Source organism: Scyliorhinus canicula, chromosome 6 (assembly GCF_902713615.1).
Source record: "Scyliorhinus canicula chromosome 6, sScyCan1.1, whole genome shotgun sequence".
Lineage (NCBI taxonomy): Eukaryota > Metazoa > Chordata > Chondrichthyes > Carcharhiniformes > Scyliorhinidae > Scyliorhinus > Scyliorhinus canicula.
Genome location: NC_052151.1, coordinates 165,730,553 through 165,747,237, shown reverse-complemented (window position 1 = coordinate 165,747,237; position 16,685 = coordinate 165,730,553). Strand labels below are relative to the sequence as shown.

The 16,685-nt window shown below is 49.5% G+C and overlaps 1 long non-coding RNA gene across 1 annotated transcript in view; it reads left to right on the top strand.

Annotated features, from left to right (window-relative positions):
- Positions 1–6,447: 6,447 nt before the first annotated feature.
- The window catches only part of LOC119966847, a 64,434-nt gene continuing 54,196 nt past the window's right edge, over positions 6,448–16,685 (top strand). The window contains exon 1 of the long non-coding RNA XR_005460859.1: positions 6,448–6,608. This is a non-coding gene — a long non-coding RNA (uncharacterized LOC119966847). The remainder of the gene's footprint in view (positions 6,609–16,685) is intronic.

Sequence of the window (16,685 nt, the reverse complement as noted above, 5' to 3'; positions counted from 1 at the left end):
TTCCAATGGTGGGCATTACAATGGGCAGGATTCTTCTGCTCCTCCTGCCGGAGGGATTTTCTGGTCTGACCAAAGTCTACGGCCTTTTTTGTAAGATTCGCCTGTCCTGCCGCCAGCGAACCCGCCACAGAGGGTCACCTTCGGTGGGACCAAAGGATTCCACCGACTGGAAGGATTGGAAACGCCCGCCCACTGTATAGGTAACCCAGCTTTGTTGTTATTTACATACTGGGGGCAAGCTGTCCTGGCAGTAGGGGCATAAGGGAGTGTTGAATCATTCTGACCAGCAAAATATTGGAGTGGTACTGCGGTCATCTTTCCGCATTTCACCATTCATTGTGTGAAATGGTGTCCCCTATGGGAATTCTGTGGGAAGCACCTCTGCCAGTGAGGAGGAAAGGAGGAGGAGATGGAGAAGGAGGAGGCCAGCTGGCCGGGGGTGGGGGTGCTGGTGTGGGGAATTAATATTTAACACACTGAGGTAAGTGGCCTGCTGGTCAATTTTATGTTGTGCCATAACAAATGTGTTTGAAGTGGTTCCACTGATGATAAACAAATTCTCAAAGATGTCACTGGGAAGATGAAACAGTGGACTTGACTGCAATGGGGGTTGGCGCTGGCACCTCTGTGCTCAAGGTAGGAGCACATCAATTTAGCAACCCTACAGTGAAATCAGTCACCTGTGATAGTAGAAAACAGGTGTTCGCGAATCAACAGCCTGGATTACACCGCAGCTGACATTACTTTGTCATTAACATGAAGATTCACAACTCCCCAATTCGCACAATAGTTGAAGGCCAATTTCAGCCCCTCCCCACACCCACCTGCCATCAACGTTAAGTGCTGCCAGGTGCAGCAAAGCCAGAAACAAAGAAAAACTCCCTCTGTATTGGAGAGCACCCATTGCAGCACCCACTATTGTACCAGTGTGGCTACAGTTTCATTTCCCATAGCAGACATCCTGTGACCCTTCCCTGTGAGATTATTAATCAGTGTCTGAACTGTGGTGATAATACACAAGGGGTTAATGTAAATACACGTGGACTAGCTAGACACTAGAGGGAGCACCAAAGACATGACACACAGACAGTCAACCAATAGGTCAGTTAGATAGGACACGACCAATGGGCATTCACAATACACACAGAGGTGACATCACCACAGGAGGGCATTACACCAACCCATATAAAAAGGACACACCACACATGATCTTCCTCTTTCCAGTGAAGACACTCAGTGTGTACAGACACAGGGTTGATTGTTGAACATCACACCCACCACGTGGATTGTAGCAGACTGGTTCGTCAGTCTGAGTGGCTATAGCAGGATTAACAGTAGAGTCGAATCCAAGTAGGAGAATTGTTAATAGTTTAAATAAACGTGTTGAAGCTATCTCCACGTCTGAACCTTCCTTTGTCAGAGTGCACATCAAGGAAGCAGCTTATGCTACGTCGAGCATAACAAAACATGAACTAGATGTCTGAGATTGATGCTCATTTCCTACAGTCCTACAGTCAACAGGCCGAAAGGACTTTCATCCATAACACTGTGCGGGATTTGACAGGACTGAAATAAAGGACGGGATTGTCTGGCCACACCTGCCACTGGGATTGTCCTGCCCTGCCAAAAACTACGGTGCCTGAAAATCCTGGGTACAGGTCAGTATACAGAACAACCTTATCTCAACAACAAATGGTTCCGGGCAAAGCCAACTGGGCAATCAACAGGAATGGGAGACGACTCAATAAACATCCCCATTTTTAGCCATGGTGGACCCCTAATGTGAGTGCAAACGACAAAATGATGATTTTGCTGAAAAGCCTTCGTCAAAATCCCCAACATCATAGATATAAATATCCAGCCAATTCAGTTCACTCTATTAGTCATTGTGTGCTGCCTGAAATGAGCCTGTACCATGAGAGCGGGGTGAGATGATATATTAATAACCACATAAATTAATAACCACACTGGGCTAACCAGTTGGCTTGTAATGCAGATCAATGCCAGCAGCGCGGGTTCAATTCCCGTACTGGCCTCCCCGAATAGGCGCCGGAATGTGGCGACTAGGGGCTTTTCACAGTAACTTCATTGAAGCCTACTTGTGACAAAAGTGATTATTATTATTACATTGAGGATACTAGGGACAGCAAATGACTGTGGCAATAGGTGACACTAAACACACCTCCAGTACACAGCTCCTCAATAAATTCCTGGTGTTTCTTGCATATTCTATGGAGTGTGAGATCATCACTTATGCAGGGGCGAGACCTAAATTTGCATATTAAAGTGTGCAGTAAGGCACACTTCAATGTGCACTCACTGGAGTTACCCAAGCAATGGGATCTTACCATCACACCTTAGAGACACTATGTGAGTGCTAGTTAGTACTGGTCTCCACAAATATGGGCCAGGTGTCCTGGCACTTAGTGGGGCTCTCCCAGGTGATTGGGACTTGTGGGTGGTTGGGCTTTGAGTAGGTGGCCCTGGGAGGCCTCATTGCCTGTCTCATCTGATCCCGACAACTACTGTGTCTTATCATTCTCACTAAGAAGTCTTACAACACCAGGTTAAAGTCCAACAGGTTTGTTTCAAATCACTAGCTTTCGGAGCACTGCTCCTTCCTCAGGTGAATGACGGGGTATGTACATACCTCTTCATTCACCTGAGGAAGAAGCTGTGCTCCGAAAGCTAGTGATTTGAAACAAACCTGTTGGACTTTAACCTGGTGTTGTAAGACTTCTTTCTGTGCTCACCCCAGTCCAACGCTGGCATCTCCACATCATGGTTATCATTCTCATTCTACATTACCCCCTGTGCTTTGAAAGCAGAAAACCAAGCAACTCCGAGCTCGTGCCATTGGATCTAATATATTCAAGTAAGGTAACGTTGCAGGAATCATAGAAAAGTCCAAAATAGGTCATGGTTTTGAGGGCTGGGTGGGGAAGGGGAATGATTTTGAGGAGGAAAAACTGATGCAGATAGCTTCTGCCCCATTTCCCTGTCACATAGGTCACTTCCCCTGATTAGGCAGCAAAGTGCTAAAAGCTGCAGGCTCTTTTTTAACTCCAGGAATGAGGCATCATCAGTGCTCTATTTGCATATTTAAAGAGGACTTTGTTAACTGGAGGTGAGTGTCCTTGTTGCCCGCGATTTAAAATTGCAGCTGTCCATTGGTGTGGTTAACATCCCGACCACTCACCTGGCATGCGATTGGACAGCAGGACTTAAAATGTAGGAATCTCCCCCCCCCCCCCCCCCCCCCCCCCCCGACTTTGGTACTTTGTAATTGCTTACAAGCATCTTGAAGACCAGTACTAAAAGGAAGTTCTATAACCTGTGGTGGTCCATTCATTTCTCCTACATTCTCATTTGTGTTCAGTGGGAGAACCGTGCTGGATGTGGCACACAAGAGCCAAAAGCAGCTATCTTACCTATGACTATTGTATTGTTCATCGCAGAACCAATTGGTGTGAATAAAACACCTTGCGTCTTTTTTGAAGTTATTAAGTGTGAATATGGCCCGTTCGGCTCCTTTGCAAGTGGATTGGAAACCAGGCAGAAATATTTCTTTTGCAAACACATCATGCAGCCAGACATAATTTACATGAGAAAGCCAACATGGTGTTGTCGTAGACAACGAGCCGACACTTACAAATATAAGACATGTTGTCACTACCAAAAAATCAGATGTCAGTATTTATTACATGAGATAATCCCTTATCTTGTCAGAAAATGTGCAGCTGTTCTTTAATTAACATCTCACCGGTCAACAAAATTAAGAATACAGGCATGATTATGAGAACAACTACTGAATGATTCACTTCATCATCGCTAAATATAGTGCCACTGTTCTCCTCATGCACAGGGAGAGCATCAATCTCCTCTGAGAATATGTCTCATATCTAACATGAAACAGTCCTCTCACTCATATGCCAAACAAATTCAACACTGGGCTGATGCTGAACCAGTTATCATTGCAAACCGCCAGGGATGGAATTGGTCTTGGCCAGGAGTGGGGAATAACAAATCTGCAGTCTGTTGGCTTCAATGGAAAGGGATCAGACCTTGTGTGTGTGTGTGTGGGGTTGGGGGGGGGGGGTTTAGTTGGACCACGGCGAGGAGTGCGGGATAGGGATCGAGCTTGGTGGGTGTGGAGTCAGGTCGGGGGGGTGGGAGTCCGGCCCACGGGGTGGGAGGTGAGTAGTGCCAAGTGGGTTGGGGGGATCCCATGATAGGGTCATCGAAGGTTGGCAGGGTGGGAGCGGGGGTGGTGGTCAGCCTGGATCTTTATAAAAGATAGCAAGAAGTTAGAATAACTATTCATGTAACCCTGGTAGAAACATCCAAAGTTTGCAACTTAAATTACATTTAAAACATTTTTTTAGAGTATCCAATTCATTTTTCCCAATTAAGAGACAATTTAGTGTGGCCAATCCACCTATCCTGCACATCTTTTGGATTGTGGGGGTGAAACCCACGCAAACACGGGGAGAATGTGCAAACTCCACACATCAGCAATCCAGAGCCGGGATCGAACCTGGGACCTGGGCGCCGTGAGGCAGCCGTGCTCACACTTGCACCGCCATGCTGCCCTTAAATTACATTTTTGGATGGTATGCAGTACAGGACAATTGCAGGTTCAGTGTGAAGCATTTGTTTTCCCCTTCTATAATGGCATAGAATTCAATGCAAATTGACATGGAATGGAGGAGGGAACGTTTGGATAACACACAAAATATATTGATGACAAGTTGGAGCTGAATTCACATAACTGTATAAACAGCTCCTATTTATAATTCTAACCATCAGAAATGTAGCCAACTGGGAACAAATGGAATCCATCTTTTCTGGCATTCCAGCACACCTGCCTTCTGCTCTTACACAGTTATTCTGCCATCATTCACTGTTTCGATGTACTTAACTGAGATCAAGATTTCTGCTATTATCTTCCTTATTGTCACAAGTAGACTTATAGTAACACTGCAATGAAATTACTGTGAAAAGTCATATTCCGGCACCTGTTTGGGGATACGGAGGGAGAATTCAGAACGTCCGACTCACCTAACAGCACGTCTTTCAGGACTTGCAGGAGAAAACCGGAGTATCCGGAAGAAACTTGTGCTGACACAGGGAGGACTTTATTTTTCCCTATTAAGGGGCAATTTAGCGTGGCCAATCCACCTAGCCTGTACATCTTTTAGGTTGTGGGGGTGAAACCCACACAAACAAGTGGAGAATGTGCAAACTCCACAAGGACAGTGACCCAGAGCAGGGATCAAACCTGGGACCTCGGTGCCGTGAGGCAGCAGTGCTAACCCACTACATCACCGTGATGCCCTGGCATGGGGTGAACGTATGGACTCCGCACGGACAGTGACCAAAGCCGGGAATTGAACCTGGGTCCCTGGCACTATCAAACAACTGTGCTAACCACTGTGCTACCATGCCGCCCCTGTTCTTTATATAAAATATAATTGAAGAAATGCATGCAGCAGCATATAATGTCCAGCAAGTATCCGGTGCCTCCGTGCCTCATTTGCAGACTGTGCTTTTAATGTATAAGCAGCATTTCAACCAAGCAAGGCAAGCTGGTTTAGCGCACTGGGCTAAATCGCTGGCTTTTGAAGCAGACCAAGGCAGGCCAGCAGCACGGTTCAATTCCTGTACCAGGCGTCGGAATGTGGCGACTAGGGGCCTTTCACAGTAACTTCATTTGAAGCCTACTTGTGACAATAAGTGATTTTAATTTTCAAGAATTTCAATTCAAGATGAACACAACTGAAATAAATGAAAATGAGGCTCAGAGAATGGTAAAAATTTGGAAGGCAAAGAACAGCCTAACGTTCCTGCCTGCAGCTGTGAGATGTTTAATTCCCATTGGCTGAAGAAACCATATTATAAACAGGACAGTTTCATGGACTGGAGTCATGAAATGCTGTCAAAAATGAATTTTAGCTCCAGGGTCTGAACATATCAGTTAATCTTCCTCTGGTGCATTCCTGAGGCCCACGATAGCACAGTCTTCCTTCATTAGTATGTGCCATATTAAAGCACAACAAACTTGGCTGAAACTCCAGTGCATCACTGAGGGAGTATTACTGAGTGACTGGGCTGGATTCTCCCAATATGTGACTATATCCCCACGCTGGCATTTTACTCCAGAGATTCAGGGCAGCACGGTAGAATAGCGGTTAGCACAATTGCTTCACAGCTCCAGGGTCCCAGGTTTGATTCCCAGCTGGGTCACTGTCTGAGCGAAGTCAGCATGTTCTCACCGTGTCTGCGTGGGTTTCCTCTTGGTGCTCTGGTTTCCTCCCACAGTCCAAAGATGTGCAGGCTAGGTGGATTGGCCATGATAAATTGCCCTTCGTGTCCTAAAAGGTTAAGTAGGGGTTGCTGGTTTATGGGGATAGGGTATGAGGCACTCTCAATTATGACGCAAGAGCGAGGTCGGTAATCAAAGGCTTTAATATACAGAGAACAGGACAGCATTTGAGAGAAGTGTGCTTGCCACATGGAGCCTTTTCCTATATACTGTTTCCTGGGGGCGTAGCCAGAGGCGGAGTCCCCCAGGGTTCCAAGCCTCTTAAAGGGGCAAGGTATTAAAGGTAAATACCGTTCATCACAGGGTAGATATATGGGCTTGAGTAGGGTAATCTTTGCAAGGGCCGGTGCAGTTCTGATGGGCCGAATGGTCTCCTTCTGCACTGTAAATTCTATGATTCTCTATGATTTCTGCAAAAAATGTACAGCTAATTCAATGCTCTGCAGGCTAGCAGGGACCTGGAGTAAATCTTTCAGCTTTAGCTGTGGAAATGGGTGCCTGCACTTCCGGTTTGGAGTCCGCGCATGTGTATGGCGGCGGCCTCCAGCGGCCGCGCCGAGCTCCATGGCAGACTCGGACTGCGGAGCCAGACTCAGAAATTAGACCCCCGCCACCCCCCCCCCCCCCCCCCCCCCGCGCGCCAGAGCATCTAACCGCGCACAAGCACTCCCCGGCCGCCTATAAGGCCCCCCCCCGATGTCCGATCCCCCCACCCCACCCCCACCAGGGCGGCCGCCATGCAGACATCCCGACCGGCAATAGGTGGTTAGTTCCACGCCTTTGGGAACTTGGCCAGTCGGGAGCGGAGGGTCGCTGGGCGGGCCCCGGCAATGGACCCCGGCGTACTCCAGAGAATCACCGGACCGGAGCCGGGCCCGATTTTGGCGTGAAAGTGGATTCTCTGCTCCGCGCCGAACGCGATTTCGGCATGGGGCTGCGAAGAATCCAGCCCACTATCTTCCAGGAGGCACTTTAAACAAAAGTCGCTCCTGCTCCCTCAGGTGGGTGAAAAATATCCCATGGCATGATCTGAAATCATGGGGAATTGACCTGTTACCCAATGACCTGTTCATGCCATCCTTCTCACCTTCATGCTGCCTATCAGCAATATCCTAACTTGTAACAAGTCCCATTCACCCGTCACCTTCGTGCTCACGGATCTACAGTGACTCCCGGTCTGGCAAGGCCGTGATTTCAAATTCTTATCCTTGATTTCAAATACCTCCGAAGCCTCTTCCCTCCCATTTTGTAATGTCCTTCAGCCCTATTGCCTTTCGAGGTATCTGCGCTGCTCTGATTCTGGTCTTGTGCAGCTCACATTCACTCAGCCACTAGGTGCCATACTTACAGCTACCTCAACCCCAAGCCCTAGAATTTCCTAACTTTCCTACATCTCTCTCCTTCTTTAAAATGCTCCATAAAATCTACCTCTTGGACCAACTCTTTGATCAAACCTCCTAATACCGCCTCTGTGTCTTGGTGGCAATGCTTGTAACATCCTGGAATGTTTTACTTCCTCAAAGACAATATATAGATGCAGGTTTCTGATGTTGTTGATGCCTTGGTCAATATTCATTCCTCAACCAGCGCCACAGAAACGGGCTAACTGGTATTTGAACATTACTGTACACAACTTGATTATCTCACTTATCTATATTACAAGTACCTATACTTAGAAGTGCTTCATTGGTTGTAAAGCAGTTGGGAAGTCTCGATGGTTGTGTAAGGTGCTACATCAATGCAACACTTTTTAATCCTTCTTTATATCTGTCCTAAAGGAGCACTGAGAGCAGCCGCAAGAAGAGTCTCTAATCTTTGCTTGATTTATGTTTTGAAGCAGGTTTTGATGTCTCGGAGATGTGAGTGCAGTGTTTCTGCCCAGAGAATGTGGCTTGCATTAGGAAGGCAGACTGCAAATTGCTGGGACTATGTTTCAATTTGATTTTCAGTAATACTGGATCTGCGTAAGCATCCAGTATGTAGCACACAATGTAGGATGATGGGGGAGATTTGCACCTTTACTCAACTTACCTTGCATTTATATAGCGCCTCTGCCATAGTAAAACATCCCAAGCCACTTCACAGGTGTGTAATAAGACAAAAACTGACACCGAGCCAAAGAAAGAGACACTGGGGCAAGTGATCGAAAGCTTGGCCAAAGAACAACATTGTAGGTTAATAAAAGCAAAATATTGCGCATGCTGGCAATTTGAAATAAATACAGAATATGCAGCAGGACCTGCAGCATCTGTGGAGAGAGAAACAGAAACACAAAAAGGGGGGGCAAGATGGAGGGGAAGTGCAGATAACATTGCCGTAAAGGCAGAGAGACAGGTGGAGCGGTGAGGAAGTTTAGATCATAAGACCATAAGATATAGGAGCAGAATTAGGCCATTCTGTCTGCTCTGCCATTCGATCATGGCTCATGTGTTCCTTATCCCCTTCTCCCCATTACCCCGGATCCCTTTAATAATCAAGAAATCCTCTTATTAATCAAGAACACCAGATTTGTGCTTGAGATACTGTTACCTTCAGGGCTACAGACCAAGAGCTGGAAGGTGGAATTAGACAGAATAGTTCTTTCTTAGAAATTTAGCAAGTGTTTTCCAGAGTTTAGGGAGTGGGTGGCTGAAAGCTTGACCACCAATGTTCGGCGAAGAAAGTGGGCAATGCACAAGAAGTACACAACGTCTTGCACGAATGGAAGAAAACCTATCCAATTCTGCTCTTCATACTCCACTCATGAAATGCCTTACAACCAAGATAAAAATATATCCCATACTATTTCGAAATCATTGGCAAAAACTTCTCGCTCTTGGTAATATTCATACACAAAAATATGCCGCTTTCTTCTGACTAAGCCTTCTCCTTTAGCCTGGTTACCTCATGCTACATGAATTCTGTGGACAAGAGGTTGGGAGGATGAACAAGGAGGACAGTGGAGGGAAGCAGTACCTGACTTCTGCTCACTAGCTTCCCACAATGACACATGATGCTACGTTTTCAATAATGGGATGGATCATAGAAATCAAATCAATGTTCCTTCACGATTCCATTATTAGTGCTGAGAAACCCTTTCACAATTCTGAATAGATCCACTAGACCCCCTTTCTTGGAGAAGCTGTAGTTGTGCTTCTCAAAGTAGGGGAAATTTAACAACAGTGGTGTGTTACAGTTCACTCAGGGAGTTTCTGTGGCAACATGCACATACACGTGTATTGTGGAGCTACGACTGCTGATGGTGGTAGAGGCTACAATGTTCTTTCCATCATATGGCTGTTCAGGAACCTCTCTTGCTCTTCTTGTCAGCTATTGGCATGGGTTGCAAGGGTATTTAGATTAATAATTAACCAGTTAGGTCACATTATGAACTCACCTTCACTAGCCATCAGGTCCTGGAGTGGGACTTTAACCCAGAGCTTCTGGTTTAGAGGCAAGGGTGCTACCCACGGCAACGCAAACCCTCCTCTAATTCAATGGTGCTGTTCAAACTTTTAATGGGCTTTCATATGGCCAATAAGGAGAAACAGTTGCCGGTGACTGGAGTGTCGATAACCAGAGAGCACCGATTTAAGGTTATTTGGACAAGGACCAGCTATGAATTAAGGAGAGGTTTTTTGTGCAACCAGGTGGATTTGTTCTGGAATGTGGTTCCTGAAAGGGTAGTGAATCAGATTCAATCATAGAAAAAGGGAATTGGACAAATACTTCAAGGGGAAGGACAGGGGAGTGTGGGACTAATTGGATGATTTTTTTCCTAGAACCAGCACAATGGGCCAAATGGCCTCCTTCCCTCCTTCAGATTATCAATCTGAAAACCCTTGCAACCCATACCAATTAGCTGTTAAGAAGAGCAAGAGAGATTCCTGATCAGCCATATGATGAAAAGAATATTGTAGCCTCTACCATCAGCATTTGTAGCGCCAGAGTACATGTGTATGTTGCCACAGAAACTACCTGTGTTATTTTATGATTCTATTCACCTCAGTTTTATTATGGCAGTTAGGAATTGGGAGTAGGGCAGCAATTGGCAGGCATCCAAAACAATTCTCCGCCACCCACCGACAGTAGCGGGGTCCCCGATGCTGTGGGGAATCGAAAAAGCGGGATTGGCAGCTTGCGTTAGCGGGCGCCGATCCGATCATGATGTTCTGATCCACCGCTGGCGGTGGGATCGGGGTTTGTGCCCGTGCACCAGCGGGAGGATGTGAATGAATGCAAATGAGGCTTAATGACCCATTTGCATCCATTTAGCGGGCCGGGAACACTACTGTCCAGCCTTCCATGATTCTCCGGTCCTCTGGGCCAGGAATCACGAGGCAGGGTCTCAACAAACTACAGGTCTCAACAAATGTGAGCCTGATGTGGTGGCCCTTACCCTGGGCCATGGGGGTGACCCCCTAAGGGAGTTGCCTCCAAAGTCCATCCGAGGGTCAAACTGCCCCCCCCCCCAGACCCCCTAAAATGGGAAACCCCCAAAAGAGATCTTCTAAATGTGGGTAGTCCCCAGGGACTCCGTTAATAGAGTGACCCTCAGAGGGACCCCCTTAATAGGGAGACCCCTCACATGGATTCCCTACCTAGAGGGATGCTCAACAGGGGCCCCTAACTAGTGGAACCCCCACAAAGGGATCCCCAAATTAATGAATACCCCACAGAGACAGCCTAACTAGAGGAATTTCGCCCCCTCCCCCAGACCTCCCCCCAGAAAAAAGACGGCTGTCTGGAAGCTAGAGAATAGTCTAGACAGGGGAAAGGACAAAAATTACAGTTGTAACCATTAGCTGTAGGCACTATGTGTCCATTCCTCGAAAGAGGGCAGATGTGATCTGTGTTTCAACCTCTCAGATTGGATTGGATTGGATTGGATTTGTTTATAGTCATGTGTACCGAGGTACAGTGAAAAGTATTTTTCTGCAAGCAGCTCAACAGATCATACAGTACATGGAAGAAAAGGGAATTAAACAATTCAAGAAAATACATGAGAATACATAATAGGACAACACAAGATATACAATGTAACTACATAAGCATTGGCATCGGTTGAAGCATACAGGATGTAGTGTTAGTGAGGTCAGTCAATAAGAGGGTCATTTAGGAGTCTGGTGACAGTGGGGAAGAAGCTGTTTTTGAGTCTGTTCGTGCGTGTTCTCAGACTTCTGAATCTCCTGCCCGATGGAAGAAGTTGGAAAAGTTAGTAAGCCAGGTGGGAGGGATCCTTGATTATGCTGCCCGCTTTCCCCCGGCAGCGGGAGGTGTAGATGGAATCAATGGATGGGAGGCAGATTTGTGTGATGGACTGGGCGGTATTCACGACTCTCTGAAGTTCCTTGTGGTCCTGGGCCGAGCAGTTGCCATACCAGGCTGTGATGCAGCCCGATAGGATGCTTTCTATAGTGCACCTGTAAAAGTTGGTAAGGGTTAATGTGGATATGCCGAATTTCCTTAGTTTCCTGAGGAAGTATAGGCGCTGTTGTGCTTTCTTGGTGATAGCGTCGACGTGAGTGGACCAGGATAGATTTTTGGTGATGTGCACCCCTAGAAATTTGAAACTGCTCACCATCTCCACCTGGGCTCCGTTGATGTTGACAGGGGTGTGTACAGTACTTTGCTTCCTGAAGTCGATGACCAGCTCTTTAGTTTTGCTGGCATTGAGGGAGAGATTGTTGTCGTTACACCACTCCACTAGGTTCTCTATCTCCCTCCTGTATTCGGACTCGTCGTTATTCGAGATCCGGCCCACTATGGTCGTATCGTCAGCAAACTTGTAGATGGAGTTGGAACCAAGTTTTGCCATGCAGTCGTGTGTGTACAGGGAGTAGAGTAGGGGGCTAAGTATGCAGCCTTGCCTTGCGGGGCACCGGTATTGAGGCCTATTGTGGAGGAGGTGTTGGTGTTCATTCTTACTGATTGTGGTCTGTTGGTCAGAAAGTCAAGGATCCAGTTGCAGAGTAGAGAGCCAAGTCCTAGGTTTTGGAGCTTTGATATGAGCTTGGCTGGGATTATGGTGTTGAAGGTGGAGCTGTAGTCAATAAATAGGAGTCTGATGTAGGAGTCCTTGTTTTCGAGATGCTCTAGGGATGAGTGTAGGGCCAGGGAAATGGCGTCTGATGTGGACCGGTTGCGATGGTATGCAAATTGAAGTGGGTCAAGGCGTTCCGGGAGTATGGAGGTGAGGAGTATGGAGCCATGGTTTCCGGTTGGGGAACGTACGTACTGCTTTCTTTGGCACGCAGTCGTCCACACATTTGCTGATGAAGTCTGTGACGGTGGTGGCATACTCATTTAAGATTTTCGCTGAGTTCTTAAATATGGACCAATCCACTGTCTCTAAGCAGTCAAGTAAGAGCTCTTCTGTATCCTCGGACCAGCACTGCACAACCTTCTTAGCTGGATTCTCCCGCTTGAGCTGCAAGTGATTCATTCATTTCTAGTGGTCTGCTCTGACTGACATCTTCCACAAAATAGCTGCAGCCTTGATTCTTGATGATTGGAGGGCTCTGTGTGAGGGGTGTCTGTGGAGGGGGGTCCATTTAGGCAAGGTATCCCTATGGGGTGTCTCCCAATTACAGGGGTCCCTGTGGGGTGTTCTCCCTACTTCAGGGGTCCCTATGGAGGGTCTCCCTATTGGGTTGCTGTGGAGAATCTCCCTATTGCAGTGGTTCCTGGGGGTGGGGTGGGGGGGGGGGGGCGGTGGGCGTTGGATCTCCTCTGTACTTGGGGAGGGGAGGGCACCCATGCACTCCAGAGATGGGGAGGGGCTTTGGGGCTGATTTGCTGTGTGGTCTCCCAAATGGGGAATGCAGACTTATGTTTTGACGCTGGGATTGAATCGGGCGTTGTTCCCCAATCCCGATGGGGGCGCCAGTGCTGGACATTCAGGACATGCCAATGGCCCAGCACTCTCACTACATGAAACTGGTACAATTCCCATTGACCCCGGGGTTGGATTCACTGGGTTCGGAATTGGCGCTGGGAGCCTGACTAGCTGGAGCTGCTTATAAGCACTCCACTCCCCACACATTCTCATTCCTGACAAGAAGATGCCTGCACGAAGGGCAACAACGCAAGTCGTTGATGCGGAGCTGGAGATGTGCTGGGTGCCGTGGAGGAGAGGAGGGTGGGGAGGAGACTGCCACTTGCTGAAGTCAACCGGGCCTGGGCTGAGGTGACAGAGGTGGTGAGTGCTGGGGGCCTCACCATGAGAACTGGCCAGCTGTGCCACAATAAGGGGCAGAAGATCCTCAGGGTGGCACGGGTGAGTCACCACTTCAGTGCCCTTGGCATCACCCCTTCCCCCCACCCCCACCAGAGGGTGATTGAACTCCAGATGCTGGCATCCCCCTCACATCCCACCCCGCACCACACGCCACACCTGTTCCGCCCCCCCATGGCTGGGTGCCCTGCACACACACAGGCCACAACTGCAGATCCCCCGTGTTGCCCGTGTCTGAGTGACTCAAAGTGAGCACCATCTGTCCCCCAAGGTGAAGACAGCCCACAACCGCCATGAGTGGGAGAGGACCAGAGTGCACTCACCATTACGGAGCAGAGGGCGATGGACCTGGTCGGTGGGGTGGGAGAGTGGGCAGTCGCCCAAGTGGTCAGCATGGGACAACTCAAGACAGCCCCAATGAATTGCAATGCCCCTATGACACGTGAGTCACCCTTCTGCCTCACACCTCGCTTACCTGCTATCTCACCATGATCTTGCCTCCAGGATCACCATCGACGAAGCAGAGATGGCTGGGCCCCTCGTCCCCAGGTGCAATGCCGCAACTTACATGCCAATGAGGCTGGACCATCCGGGGTCCCTCTCCCCCAACCTCAACCCCCGACACCCTGGAGCACAAGTCAGGAGTGACACTGACTTTTTGTCACTGCTGTCACCATCACCCTCCACCATCCCAGAAACTCTCACCTTGGTCGGTCATTATAGTAAGAGGTACCTGGGACACTATCTGGTGCACATTTTACACTTTCAGTAGTACATCAGGTGGAGGTAGGAACTTCCAAGGGGACGGACAGTTGGATGGCGGCCCTACCCAGGGACTAGGTGCCATCCAGACGGTGCCGGGCTTCTGTATAGGGCGGTCCCATCAATGCTGGAGATGCAGGCGCAGAGCCGGGGTCTACATGTGGGAGTGTCAGCAACCATCCAGGGCCTGGAGGTGCAGTTGGAGAAGTTTAACTGGGTAGGCCCTCCCAGGAAGAGGAGGCAGTGCAGGAGGCAATGCTGATAGTGCATGCTACCCAGGCCAACACCAAATGGGTGGTGTCCCCAGTGGAAGCCTTGGGTGTGAGGGTCAAGGCAATGAGTGAAAATGCCCACGGCCTAGGACACAGTGTGAGGGTGGTAGCTGAGGCACTGGACAGACAGTCATGTACCAGGACCACATGGACATTGCTGTGGCGCTCCAGGGCATGCCCCACTCACAATGGGCCATGGCTATGGGTGGCGAGAGCATCAGTCTGGCGCTGGCTGACCTGAGCAAATCACAGAGGGACGTTGGCACAGTCCCAGGGGAAGGTGGCCCAATCTCTGTTCTATGGCCACAAGATGGAGACCCTGGTGTAGGGGAAAGCGGACCTATAGGACTAGAGGGGGCCAGGTAACAGTGGAGTTCGCTCTGGCCACACCCCATCCCAAGCAGTAGCCCGGGGACCATCGGGCGTCCCGAGGGCAGAGGATGTGATGGGGTCCGTGCCGGTGACTCCCACAGGGAAGGTACTGGAGCAACATTGCGCTTTTGACACCTCCCACCTGTACCTGGTGCATCCAATGGGCAGCGGGCAGAACAGGGTGGCAATATGTCACCTGTAACACCTGGATGTGGGCTGGCCCGAGGATGGCTGCCAAAGGGGACCCAGATCACAGGGCGGGATGTGCAGCAGGCTGCCTCCACATCTGATCTACCGCCTGAGGAACCACAGAGAAGGAGTGTCAGCATACATCAGATTAGAAAGTTAGATACCAGTTAAGTTGGCATGAGTGCAGCACATAGGATAGCATTAGAGGCCAGGGCACAATAATTGTATATAGCACTGTTACAATTAAACACCTCTTTACTGACGTTCTGAACAGCCTCGGTCCTCTGTCTGAGGGTGTGAGAGGTGGGTGGGCTGGGTTGGGTGCAGAGTGTGCTGGGTGGAGTGGGGTGGGAGGCCAGTGGTGTGAGGTGGGGGTGTTGGAGGAAGGCACAGGGCAACGTTCCCCATTGGGTCGCCGTCGGAGGCGGCAGGCAATGGGACCAGGGATATGCGATGCCATGTGGGAGGACCTGCCCACTGAGTGACCCATCACTGATAACCACCCCCAGAACCATCCCCCCCACCCCGATCCCCAGCCCCACCTCTGCCTCTCCAGAAGGTCTATGGGACCATGAGATTGAGTGACCAGCACGCATGCATGGATCATCTGGGCGGACAGTGGAATGTGATACCAAAAGTCACATGTTGTCAGACCAGATGGAATACCTGCACTCATTGCACAGTGGGGCGTCATCATCCTCCATTTCATGGACCAGACCTGCTGGCTTTGCCAACCCAGTGCCAACACCCTGTAGTGAAGCTAGTGGGAAGCTTGGAGGGGGGTGCAGATGCTGGGTGAGGGGAGTTTAGCTCAGGAAGGGGGGACAGGAGAGGCAGTGGGTAGCTATGGGGGGAAGGTGGGACAGCGAGGCTGGGCTGCCAGTGACCAGGCCTCCTAGTCAGCGAACCTGGAGGTTATGAGGTTCTCCCATGTGCGGTGGTCTTGGTGCACATGTTGTGTGGCCTACTGTGCCTCCGCGGGCCCCAGGCCCTGTCAATCCAGGCCCTCCTCTGCATCCTCCTCACCGCATGGGGCCTGGAATTCCTCCTCCTTCAGCATGTCTCCTCTCTGCAGCGCAATGTTGTGCAGGCCACAGCAGGCCAGCACGATGTGGGAGACCTCCTCGGGCTATATTGGACGGCCTTACCAGAACGGTACAGGTTTCGGAGCCGCATCTTTAGGACACCGATGCACCGCTGAATGATGTTCCTGGTTGCGGCACAGACGTCGTCGTAACGGTTTTCCGCATTGGTCTGGGGCTTCTGGACAGAACATCATTAGCCACAATCACAGCAGATAACCCTTGTTACCCAGGAGGTAACCCCTTACCCGAGGGAGCACCTTGAAGGTGTAGAGCACTGTCGCTGGCACCAAGCCAAATACGTTGCGCACTCTGCCTTGATATAGGGCGCAGACGTGCATGATGTGCAGCCAGTGGTCTCAAACTAACTGCACATTCATGGTGTGGAAGGCCTTCCTATTGATGAAGGGTGCTCCCTCATGCACTGCTGCCCATAGGGGGACATATGTCCCATCTACCACCTCCTG